Raw genomic sequence first — 13,590 nt, 5'->3', positions numbered from 1 at the left:
TATGGTTTAAAAGATCCTTTTACTTTTTAGTAAATAAGACCTTCTTCTACTGTTTGTCTTTGTATGTAGCTATTTCAGAAATTCTTAATGAAAGAACCTAAAACTAGTAGTTAAACGGACCTCTGCTTTATTCGTGCAAGTTTGTTTTGCTTCCCCTAAATTAGACCAACTATTTTAAAATTGATTACTACAGGGCTTCCCTGGTGGCGCAGTGGTTGAGAGTCCGCCTGCCGATGCGGGGAGCACGGGTTCGTGCCCCGGTCAGGGAGGATCCCACGTGCCGCGGAGCGGCTGGGCCCGTGAGCCATGGCGGCTGCGCCTGCGCGTCCGGAGCCTGTGCTCCACAATGGGAGAGGCCACAACAGTGAGAGGCCCGCGTACCGCCAAAAAAAAAAAAAAAAAAAAAATTGATTACTACATGTTTCTATTTGATTATGAAGCTTGAAATCAGGGCTAATTTAACTGGTTGGTAATATAAATTGTAAAGCAACTTACTTCCATAGTGACAGAATATATATTATAAACATTTAAAATGAAACACAAGTGGTGATCATTTTTTGTAACATATAGAAATAGTGAGTCACTATGTTGTGCACCTGGCACTAACATAGTGTTGCAGGTGAATTACACTTCAGTAAAAAATAGATTACAATTTAAAAATTTTAAATACAATTATAAAACAAAAATTAAAGCTAAAATAAAATAAAATGAAACACAAGTAGAAAATGAATGAAATGGGAAAATAGAAAAAACATTAACTTTCAATCTGGGTGCTGATTGAATGGAAAATTAAGACTTATTTTCAGCAGTTTAATTGTCTGATAGATATCTTAAGTTGCATATTTCTTTACATGCATTCTTTAACCATGACTTCTTTTTAGCTATTGAACTTAACCTTTTAAGTACAAAACAGAAATGTCTGTTTCTTGCCTCATGACATTCTGAACTTTCAGTCTAATGACATTAACAAAGGCATTTATTTAATTTCATTTTGTAGCAAAATGGGGGAAATAATATAGCTACTTCATAGGATTTTTGTGAGGATGAAAGGATTTAATATATGTGTGGTTCCTGGCACACTACATTAAAAATCGTTTAATGGAAATTTTAAAACATGCAAAAAAGAACCTCCATGTATTCAATATCTAGCTTCAACTATTGATGACATTTTGTACATCATTTTTCAACTATCCCCTTCTGTTTTGGGGGGAGGAGTGTGCTTTAAAGTAAATCCCTAATATCTTTTTACCCTTAAATACTCAGTATGAATCTCTGAGGACTTTTTATTTTACATAATTGCAATACTATCATCACACCTAACAGAGTTATTCCTTCATTTTTTCTAATAACCAGTCCAGGTTAAATTTTCCTGATTCTCAAAAAATGCCTTTTTCACTGATTCAAACATGTTCCAACCATGATGCTTTAGGTCTCTTATTGGAAACAGCCTTCCCCTCCCGTTTTTGTTCCATGACACTTCCTTATTGAAGAAACCAGGCCATTTGTCTTGTGGAAAGGCCCCACATTTTGATTTTGCTTCCATGTGGGTGCTCTTTAATATGCTCTTTTATTCCCTGTATTTTCTACAAACTGATTTGATTATATTTGCTTTTATTCTAAAACAAGCACACAGCCCCAAGTCAATATTAGGTTCTGGGTCAACTTTTAAGTAAGGGTATGGTTTAAGTTGCCCTTTTCCTGTTAGGCAGTTAATGGAAAATTTCTTCTTCTTCTTCTTTTTTTTAAATTAAGCCATTTATTTACTTATTTATTTTTAAATGTATTTATTTATTTTTGGCTGTGTTGAGTCTTCGTTGCTGCACTCAGGCTTTCTCTAGTTGCGGCGAGCGGGGGCTACTCTTCATTGTGGTGCGCGGGCTTCTCATTGCAGTGGCTTCTCTTATTGCAAAGCACGGGCTCTAGGTGCACAGGCTTCAGTAGTTGTGGCTCGCGGGCTCTAGAGCACAGGCTCAGTAGTTGTGGCGCACGGACTTAGTTGCTCTGTGGCATGTGGGATCTTCCCGGCCCAGGGCTCGAAGCCGTGTCCCCTGCATTTGCAGGTGGATTCTTAACCACTGTGCCACCAGAGAAGTCCTGGACAATTTCTTCTTGACTGTGGTTGTTAGTTGTTTTCTAGGTAGTAGAGAGCTTGAGAACATCAAGCTAGAAGTTAATTTTCTTTTTCTTTTTTTTCAGCTTTGAGATATAATTGACATATAATATTGTCTAAGTGTAAGGTATACAATGCAATAATTTGATATGTGTATATATTGCAAAATGATTACCATGGAAGTTGATTTTCTAAACATAGTAATTCTTCCTAAATGTTCAGGAATTATTCTTTTATGTCATTTTCCTTTCCTAATAACAATTGAGCTTATATTTCAAGAGGTTTGAAAGCACTCAGGCTTTATTTCCCTCTCTCCCAGTCCCCTAAACAAATAACGTCCCTGCAGAAATAGTTTGTGTGTTAGTTTGCTGGGATTACCCTAACAAAGTATCATAAACGGGGGGCTTAAACAGAAGTTCATTTTCTCACAGCTCTGGGGGCCAGAAGTCTGAAATCAAGATGCTGGCAGGGTTAATTTCTTCGGAGGGCTGTGAGAAAAGGATCTGTTCCAGGCCTCTCTCCTTGGCTTGTAGATGGCCATCTTCATGTTCACATGGTATTCTCCTTGTACACGTGTCTATCTCCAAATTCCTCCTTTTTATAAGGACATTAGTCATATTGGATTAGGGCCCACATGGATGACCTTATCCTAACTTGATTACCTCTGCTAAGACCCTCTCTCCAAATAAAGTCATATTCTGAGGCACTGAGGGTTAGGACTTCAACATACGGATTTGAGGGGGGAACAATTGAACGCGTAACAGTTCGTTCACAACATATTATTCTATGACTTTACATTTATTTCCCGACTTGTTAAATAGAAAATAAAATCATTGGTACCCAATGAGAACTTGACTTTCTCTGTAGTGCCTTCAGTAAAATCAATTAAAAAATTATCTACTTACATACTACCTCTGTTTCTAGCATCCCTTGTATTTATATCTTCACAAATATAAACTTTAGCCACACATTTTACAGTCTTCTTTTTGTATTACCTAGTTTGGATAAATTAAATGGGTTTAGACACAAATGTAGGGGAAGTTTATGAGATGAGGCCATTTAAAACAGATTATATCAGCTGGAGTACAGGGCATGGTTGTGATAGGGACAATTTAGATATTGTCTGTTATATAAGGTGTGCGTGTGAGCTTTTTCTTCTGCTGGCCGGGTTTCACAGTTAGTCTGTCTTATGGACTTTGTTACCATTTTTTAGTCCAGTAAAGCAATGACATTAGATTTCTGTGATTTGTTTTTGAGTTTTCCTTGGAACCTACAAAGTACCTAGTCTCTCTTATGAAGAGACCTTCTCTAAGGGAATAGCCTAGCTTGTTTTTGTTTTGTTTTTTTTAACATCTTTATTGGAGTATAACTGTTTTACAATGGTGTGTTAGTTTCTGCTTTACAACAAAGTGAATCAGTTATACATATACATACGTTCCCATTAGCCTAGCTTGTTTTAAAAGAAATTTAATTTGATCTTAGTTTACAAATTGTTTCATTCTTTCAGCAAGCATTTATTGAGCAAGGTGCCACTGGACAACTAAAATCTTTCAAGCATGCTCTCCTTCAGAGAGCAAAAGTGGGTGACTTCCTATTTTCATTTTTACCTTAGATACTAAAAAGTTGAAAGCTAAGTTCAGTGCTCAGGTACAACAACTGTCCTTAACCTAGGTTTCTAGCATACAGTACTCTTTGCCCTTACATGGCTCTTGACTTTTAATCCTTAATTTAACAATCTTATTTTATTATAAGCCATCTCATATCCGTTTTGGAAATAGGCAAGATGTAAATAATAAAAGTGTCAACCCACTTTTACTAATGATCCTAAAATAGCTGATGTTGGGGAATGCTCCAACTTTCAGTGGGAGAAACAATAAGCAAACTTCTGTCCTAGTTCCGGGAAAACTTGCTCTTTACTTGTGGTTTGAGTGAATTACAAAATACTTTGAGCTTCTCCCTAGAGGAAAACATCTACGTCAATATTAAACGGAAGACCTATACTAACAATTACATTTTGCTGAAAAGATTTACTGTTATTCCCTTGCTTCAAAAGACTGATTAAATCACTTCTTAAACTTCCTTTCCCAATTTCTCTCATTTTCCATAATGGCATCAAAATAGTCCGTCTCACAGTTTTAAGACTCAAAGCTCTAGGTTCATCTTTAATTCTTACTTTTCTACTGTATCCAATTAGGCATCTAATCCTATTAATTCTTCCTTGACAATACCTTCTCTGTTCCCATTACTACTTCCTTCTGTCCCTTGGGTCCAGATTACTGTAATAATATTCTAATAGATTTCCTATCTCTGCTAATTTAATCTGACTTCCACAACCAACACCAGAATATCTCTTTTAAAACATTATTTTCATCTTTTTCTCTCCTGTGCCAAAAGTTACAATGGCTTCCCATTACCTTCTGAATAATAATAAGAAGAAGAATAGCTAGGCTGTATCAAGCACTTAACTATGTGCCAGACCTTTTAATAGGAACTGTACAACCATGTCATTATCCTTATTATTATCATCATCTTTATAGGATGAAGAAACAGAGGCTCAGGTTAAGTTGCTTGCCTATGGTCACACAGGTAGTAAGTTATAGAGCTGGGATTTGACTCCGTTCTGTTTGGCTCCAAAACCAGTGGTCCTAACAGCTATGCTATTCTGCCCAAACTCTTTAAATTCAATCTCTTCAATTATTTAAGGTCCCATAAATCTGGTGCTCTTACCAGTTTTCTTTCTCATTGCTCTGTAGTGCGAATTCCCTTTCAGCCAAACTAGTCTCAGTGCCGTCTAACCTGCCATGTTCTTTCTCTCCTCTAAACTTCTGTTCATATGGTTCCTTCTGCTGCTACAGCCTCCCCTCCACCCTCTGCTTGTCCAGATTTTAAACATCTTTCAATGCCGAGGTCAAATTTTAACTTGCACAACTCACACCACTCTTTATTACAGACTATTTATGACATTTCTTGTTTATACTGTAGACAATAATATTTAAACTCATTTAATCACGCACTGCATCAATAAAAACTGAGCACATGCTTCCAATCTATGTATATTGTATTTACATTATTGCCATGTACTGTGAATATAGTGTATATTGAGTGCCAGCATAGAGGGTGAATCACAGAATGTATGCAAGATAGAGACATACCAAGGATGAGAGGAAGATAAAATCATGTTTCTAGACATTTTTAAATTTTATTTTATTAATTGTAGATGATTATTGAGAGTCAGTCAGGTGGCTGATGAGGAGCTGTGCCAGGAGAGGCTGTTGTCTGCACAGACTTGCATTACTAACGTCCGTCCAAGATTTCTCGTGGGAATCTTGTTAAGGCGCCTGTCCATTTTGTGGTGCTTGCTTTAGTTAAAACTAGATAATATATCCATATGCCCACCTAACCTGGCACAGGCAAAGTGCAATTAGTTGTACTTAGCGAAAGGCCTAAAACATGCTCTTCTCTCACAAGATCTTTGGACCCTATGGGCTGAGTGAGGGCACCAGTGTCAATCTGTATGTCTATTATCGGCAGGCTTTCATTTTTTACTGTCTTAGATTTTAAAGTATGTAAATTAAATTTCTATTTTTTTTTTCTTTTTTCTTCTCAGTGGATCATCTTGTACACCTCCTGGGCTATGACTGTGCTTACTTTGGAGATGGACTAAATGTTTATAATAAAGCTTGTCTTTCCAATATGATTCTAGGCCTCTTTAAGGGAAGGCTCATCTGCTTATTTCATGCTCTACATAATATTTAGCACCATATTTCCCCAGCACCATCCTAAGTTCTTCATTATTTGTGAAGTATTGTTTGTAGGAATGCCAGGAGGAATTTGGACTATGGGTTGTTGCGGTTTTCTTTAACCATTTAACCATTTTTAAGACTACAGTTCACCGGTATTAAGTACATTCCCAATGTCGGGCAGCCATCAATACGCTACACTTCCAGGACTTTTTCATCAGCCCAAACAGAAACTCCGTACCCATTCAGCAAGAACTCCCCATTCTACCCTCCCACTCCTGCAGCCTCTGTTCTACTTTCTGTCTCTATGCATTCGACTATTCTAGGTAGCTAATGTAAGTGGAAGCATACATTATTTGTTCTTCTGCGTTTCGTTTATTTCACTTAGCATAATCTTTCCAAGATTCATTCATATTGTAGCATGTGTCAGGACTTCATTCTTTTCACGGCTGAATAATATTCCATTGTATGTATATATCATCTAAAAAAACTATTCATCTGGTAAAGGATACCTTTTGGCTATTGTGAATACTGCTGCTATGAACACTGGTATACAAGTATCTGTTTGAGTCCCTGCTTTCAATTCTTTGGGGTATATACCTAGGAATGGGATTGCTGGATCATATGATAATTTAATCTTTAACTTTTTGAGAAACCAATTTTTTCCCAGAGTTTGCACCATTTTACATTCCCACTAGCAATTTATGTTCCAGTTTCTTCGCATTCTCAACAACACTTGTTTTTTTCCCCATATTTTAAAATAATGCCTATCGTAATGCATGTAAAGCAGTATCTCATTATGGGTTTGATTTGCATTTCCCTAATAACAAATGATGTTGAGCATCTTTTCATATGCTTATTGGCCATTTCTATATGTTTTTTGGAGGAACATCTATTCAAGTCCTTTGCCCATACAGATTTTCCTCAACTTGTGATGGGCGTATGTCCCAATAAAACTATCATAAGTTAAAAATATCCTAAGACGAAAATGCATTTAATGCACTTAACCTACTAAACATCATAGCTTAGCCTAGCCTATCTTAAACATGCTCAGAACACTTATATTAGCCTACAGCTGGGCAAAGTCATCTAACACAAAGCCTATTTTATAATAAAGTGTGGAATATCTCATGTAATTTATTGAATACTGTCCTGAAAGTGAAAACAGAATGGCTGTCTGGGTACAGAATGGTTGTAAGGGTATCGTGTGTTTACCCTCATGATCGCGTGGCTGACGGGGAGCTGCCATGGCTGCCGCTGCCCGGCATCACAGGGGAGTATCTGACCACATATCACTAGCCCGGGAAAATGTCAAATTCAAAATCAAAGTAGGGTTTCTACTGAGTGCACATTGCTTTCGCACCATCATAAAGTCGAAAAATTATAAGCAGAACCATTGTAAATTGGGGACTGTCTGTATTTCAAGTGAGTTGTTTTGTTGTCACTGAGTTGTAGGAATATTTCATAAATTCTGGATATTAATCCTTTATCAGATATATGATTTGCAAACATCTCCAATTCTGTGATTGTCTTTTCACTCTCTTTTGATGCAGAAAGTTTTAAATTTTTATGAAGTTCAATTTATTTTGTCTTTTGTTACGTGTGTATCATATCCAAAAAAATCATTGCCAAATCCAATGACATGAAGCTTTTGCCATATGTTTTCTTCTAAGAGTTTTATAGCTTTAAGTCTTACATTTAGGTCTTTGATCCATTTTGAGTTAACTCTTGTATATGGTGTAAGGAAAGAGTTCATTCTTTTGCATGTGGATGTTCAGTTTTCCAGCACCACTTGTTGAAAGGACCGTCCTTTCTCCACTGAATGGTCTTGGCATCCTTATTGAAAATCAGTTGACCATATATGCAAGGGATTATATCTAGGCTCTCTCTATTCTATTCCATTGGTCTATATGTCTGTCCTTATGCCAGAACCACACTGTTTTGATTACTGTCGCTTTGTGTAGTGAGTTTTAAAACCAGGTAGTGTAGTCCTCCCAAGTTTATTCTTTCTCAAGGTCATTTTTCTATTTTGACAGAGAATGCCATTGAGATTTTGATAGGGGTTGCCTTGCATCTGTAAATCACTTTGGGTAGTATTGCCTTTTTAACAATATTAAGTCTTCCAATTCATAAACGCAGGATGTCTTTCCATATGTGGGTTATTTTTTAAAGTAACTATTTATGTGAAAAATACTTGCATACTTATAAAAAGGTCAAACAATATGGTAAAGTACAGAGAAAGAAAGAACAAACTGCCACAGATCTCACTACTCATTGATAAGTACTGTTAACTTTTTGGGGAACATCCTTCTGAGCACCTCTCATTTACATTTTTACATAAAAAGCAATTGTGGTTTTTTCCTACTTAATATGTAATACATGTTTTTCAATGGCAATGACTAGATTTAAATCATGCTTGTACCATCATTTGCTTAAGCAAACCCATGCTGAAAGACATTTAGTTTGTTGGTCTGTGAGTACTATTTGTTAATATCATAGTATTAATGGTTGGAAAAATAGTTTAATGTTTAATGTTTGATGTGTTCTCTTTTGAATGAAGAAAGGTACAAAGTTTTTCATCTAATCAATTCCTGCATATCCAATGTACTATAATGCATAAGTAATAGATCTCTGGTGTGGTAGGCGCAATAATGAAAAGTAGAGAACCAGGCACTTGTTTAGAGATTTGTTTGTACTCTAGCTCTACTATAGCCCAGTGAATAATAATAAATCTACAGCCAAACGAAGTAAAACTTTGTAAAATCATAGGAACAGGGCATTCAGTTTATTCTCACGTTCTCACCTTTCAGGAAGAAGCCATGGATTTAATGAAAAGGGAAACAATGCATGAATGGTGAGTAGTGTGCATTGAATTACTATTCTGGTCATATTCAGTTATATCTTTTTTTTTTAGATAGGTAAACTTCAGTACTCATTTCTTTTGTAAGGAGGTACAAACTGCAATACAGATGGGTCAATCTTGGAAAGAAACTTTGAAGTATGGTATGGTATGGTATTAGCACTTCAATTTTGTAGAAAATTTGAAATTTTTACTGACTTTTAATGTTGGCACTACCTAGTTTTGTTGTAATTTCTAGAAATTTAAACTCTCATTTGAAACTAAAATTATCTATGCTGCATAATTTTTTATTGCTCTTAAGAAACAGTTTATGATTTACCCATAAAAATAACTAACTGTTTGAGAGTGGGGTTCAAAGTAAATAGTTGTCTGATACAAAACCACTGTTCCTGTGCATCAACTTCCTCTCTGTCCTAGTGAGTCTAAAAAAAGTTCAGTTGTGCTGGTTGAATTGCTTAGATGATGAAACGATAAATGATTTCACTCCCTTCTATGTAATTTATTAACTATATATTAGAGTTTTAAACCACAGACCATGGATTTACTGGGAAAATACAGCATTTTTATGCCTGTAATACATATACTCCCACTAACATTTTAACGTACAGCCTTTCATTTAAACACGTTTGGAATGCAGTTACATTCCTTGCTAACATTTTTTAATGTCCCTGTACACATTATAATTACTAAGTTGTGGTAGTTGAATGATGTCTAGGGTTCTTTTCCATGGACATCTCAGATAATGACAAAATAAGAACTGAGCTGAAATTTGAGTAGAAGAGGTTCTGGTTAGATGTCAGTTTCTAGATTTGGGGATTATTAGGTAGGGAAATGGGTCATCAGCAGAAGCAGTGACATCTTATTTTCTTCTGAGCCCTGAGCGCCTTAGATGGCCATCTATTCCTGATTTAGGAATAAGTCCTGAAGAATGAGTAGATAACCTCTGGAGCCTGTCACTTTTCATGTTTTGGTGCTAATACAATTTATAGAGGCTCTTGGATTCCCTTAACTGACCCAATTCTAATTACTTTAAGTGTTGGTGTGAGTGAGTAAATCGGCAAGTGTGTTAGAAAGAGGAAAGAAACATGTAATAAAGCTTTACTTGTGTCTTGGAGAAGAAAAGTGCACGTTTTAAAATCCTGAATTGTGTGGTCCTGATTTTGTCCACATAAAATCTATAAACATTTTTACAGCTGTTTATTTTTGTTGTCCCATTTGTATCTTAGTTCTAACCAACGCTTTTTTGATCCTTTCCTGGACACAGCATTGTAGTTTTCAATAACAAAGCACAGGTCAAACCCAAAGAGAAAGACTGAAATTTAGGATTTGTGTATATGTTACGTATTGCTCAATATTGAGTAGTCACATTCTAGGTCTATTTTGGATGCTCGGGAAGCCCCTTATCCGGCATGTAGCTCTCTTTCCCAAAAGGTAAAAGGTGCCTTTGCTTATTGAAGTGAATCTTGGGTTCCCTGCTTGCTTTAGGATGGTGAGAGCTCCATGGTACAACCACTGACACGGTAAGGATTCCCTTCCCCGTGCCATAGCTATCACCCTCAGCACTTGATAAGTAAGCAATAGGTGCTACAATTGGACAGTGCTTATAAAGAGTAACAACGATTTAGAGAAACCACCTTCTCCAAAGTCCACTGATTTAATTCTAGCACCCCCAACAGCTTCTCTCACCAGGGCGACTGAGAAGGTAAGAAAGGAGTGTCTAAAAGTCAGTGTCCCTTTAAATACTTATAAAACATCAATGTTTCACCACCCAAATCTTTTGGGGGATACATTTTGCTATAGTTATATCTGATTCAAAATGGCGGTTTTCCCTTTCATAAACTATTATTTACATATTACAAAAGTCACCAACCTTTAAGTATACGATTTGATTAATTTTGGTAAATGTGTACAATCCTGTAACTGTAACCATAATCAATATGTAGAACAGTTCTGACACTCTGAACAGTTTCCTTGTGATCTTTCGCACTTGATCTCCTGCCCCCCACCCTAGTAAACCACTGATCTGCTTTCTGAGAAGAGTTATACCGGGTTCAATCCCTGGTCGGGGAACTAAGATCCGCAAGCTACACGGTGCAGCAAAAAAAAAAAAAAAAAAAAAAAAAAAAAAAAAATTATAGCTCCAGGTTCTGTGACAACCCAACAAGTAATGTCTTTTTAGCTAAATTAAAATGTCATTGTTTTGTTTATCATTTTGTATTTTTGAAAAGAATCAACTAAGAACATGTGAACATATGAAGAATCAGTAATTCATTAACCCTGTCTGAACATAGCCTTCCTCTGACCCAGCTTGTTCATAAGAATCAGAGCTAACTCTCGAATGAACGAATGAACGATTAACAACCATACCCTCTTATTCACTCATGATTTTCACCTTGTCTTAAGTCAGGTCACAGCCAGGACTACAGGTCCTTCTAGCTTTTTTCCCCACAACTTGGGAAAATCCTGAATCCTTATAAGTTACAAGACAGTTTTCTGTCCTGAGGCTTTCCTGTTTTTACCTAGATTTAGAGAAAAGCAATGAAATCATGTGATGTGGGATACTACATAGAGTCCTCTTTTAGTGTATATCCTTAGATCTGTTATAAGGAAATAGTCACAGTTGATCTTGTTCAAATGTTTTCTTGTAACGATTATAATTTTATTTTAGAAGAAGTCAAAGTCCCAACCAACACTATTAGACCAAGTATCCTTGGACCATTAAAAAGAAAAGTACTTTTATCTACCAACAGAAATAAATATAACTTTATTTTCATAAGATATCACATAAAATCAAGTATTATACAAAAATTCATTTTAAAGGATTTAGTTATTTAAAACATATTTGATTAATTACTAGAGGCCTTTTGTTTTACTGAAATGAAACTGTAAAGACATTTTGAAAGCTATAAAGGGCCATATAAATGTGAATTGAAAAATTTAATTCCAGTTTAGTCAACTATTATGATTTTCATTATATAATTCGCCAAGCTAGCTGCCTTAAATACTTTCTGAAACAAGGTGGGGAATGAATGAATAAATAGAGTGATTCAGCCATCAAGTATTCTGAATCTCAACCCCTGACCTGCCCCACCACGACACGTACACGTTGATATCATATGAATAAGTTGACACAAATTAGATCCACTTACAACACTAAAAATATATGCTAAAGTGTATGTTGATGTTTCAGTTGTTTATGGGGGTTACGTTTGGTTAAATATGTGGAAAATGATCCACCTATTCAGTAATAAAAGGGCAGGGAAAGAACAGAAGTGTTTTTTTTTAAAAACTGCCACCGTTCTGGATCCCCTTTTTCACCTCTGCCTCACTAAGCTATGTACTTCTTCCTTTTTTTGATATGACTGCTGAATTATAGCCTTAATACAAAGTTAAGCTATAATAGGGAGGGAAAATGGATAAATGGGAAAGGAGATTAAACTTGAAAATGTATATTTGTGAAAAATCCATTAAGATAGGAAAGAAGAAGGAGAAAGAAGAAATGGAAGGGGAGGGGGAGGGGGAGAGGTAGGGGAAGGAGAAGGAGGAGAGCAAAACTAGAGGGAAGGAAACTGAAATGTACTGCAGTGTTTCCTGCATTTGGCACGAATTAATGGCGATCTTGCTAACAACATACCTAACTCAGCGTGTACTCATTATATTCTAAGACTAAGAGGAGATCAGTTCTGGAAAATGCTCCTTTACAAACTAAGCACATTGTTGTTGTTGTTTTTGAAACGCGGGCCTCTCACCACTGCGGCCCCTCCCGTTGCGGAGCACAGGCTCCGGACGCGCAGGCGCAGCGGCCACGGCTCACGGGCCCAGCCGCTGCGCGGCACGTGGGATCCTCCCAGACCGGGGCACGAACCCGCGTCCCCTGCATCGGCAGGCAGACTCTCAACCACTGCGCCACCAGGGAAGCCCGGGTATCTGATTTTTTTTTTTTTCAGTACGCGGGCCCCTCACTGTTGTGGCCTCTCCCGTTGCGGAGCACAGGCTCCGGACGCGCAGGCTCGGCGGCCATGGCTCACGGGCCCAGCCGCTCCGCGGCACGTGGGATCCTCCCAGACCGGGGCACGAACCCGCGTCCCCTGCATCGGCAGGCGGACGCCCAACCACTGCGCCACCAGGGAAGCCCAGCATATTGTTTTATGACAGTGGATCAGTGGATCGATGACCTAGCTTCAGTGTCTTTTACCTGTGCTGTGAAGTTTGGGCTAATGTTGAAAAAAACATTCAAATGTATTAGCTGTTGAAGAGCTGTTAGGAAGTTGGGGAGCCATTTGAGTATTAAAATCAAATGCGCTTAAATTAAAGACAGTGTTTTACTAAATTAAAATAATTCTTCTTTTAAGATAACACATAAAATGTTTCATGACATTGAAAATGCCTGGAATTTTCTTATGATTTATGATTTTCAAAATTGTTTTTATATTTCAGTTTTGACACAATAGACTTGGTTTCCATCCAGTGTTTTGGTGGATGTGGCATGTTCCACATGAGCTTCTTGTACCTGGTTTTCAGCTGCTCTGGAAGTTGACTGCCTCATTTCTTTGAGGTGTCCCTAAGAACTCCAAAGCAAATTCTATATAGACCACACGGTCTATATGTTTTAAGTCAGACCCTCCCAAACATAGTCTATACAGATCTGGTCAAAGTTTATCTGGGCTTCCCTGATGGCGCAGTGGTTGAGAATCCGCCTGCCAATGCAAGGGACACGGGTTCGAGCCCTGGCCCGGGAAGATCCCACGTGCCGCGGAGCAACTAAGCCCGTGCGCCACAACTACTGAGCCTGCGCTCTAGAGCCCGCGAGCCACAACTACTGAGCCCACGTGCCACAACTACTGAAGCCCGTGCGCCTAGAGCCCGTGCTCTGCAACAAG

Source organism: Kogia breviceps, chromosome X (assembly GCF_026419965.1).
Source record: "Kogia breviceps isolate mKogBre1 chromosome X, mKogBre1 haplotype 1, whole genome shotgun sequence".
In the NCBI taxonomy this organism is placed as follows: domain Eukaryota; kingdom Metazoa; phylum Chordata; class Mammalia; order Artiodactyla; family Physeteridae; genus Kogia; species Kogia breviceps.
The sequence above is the reverse complement of the archived record's forward strand: the minus strand, read 5'-3'. Positions refer to the sequence as shown.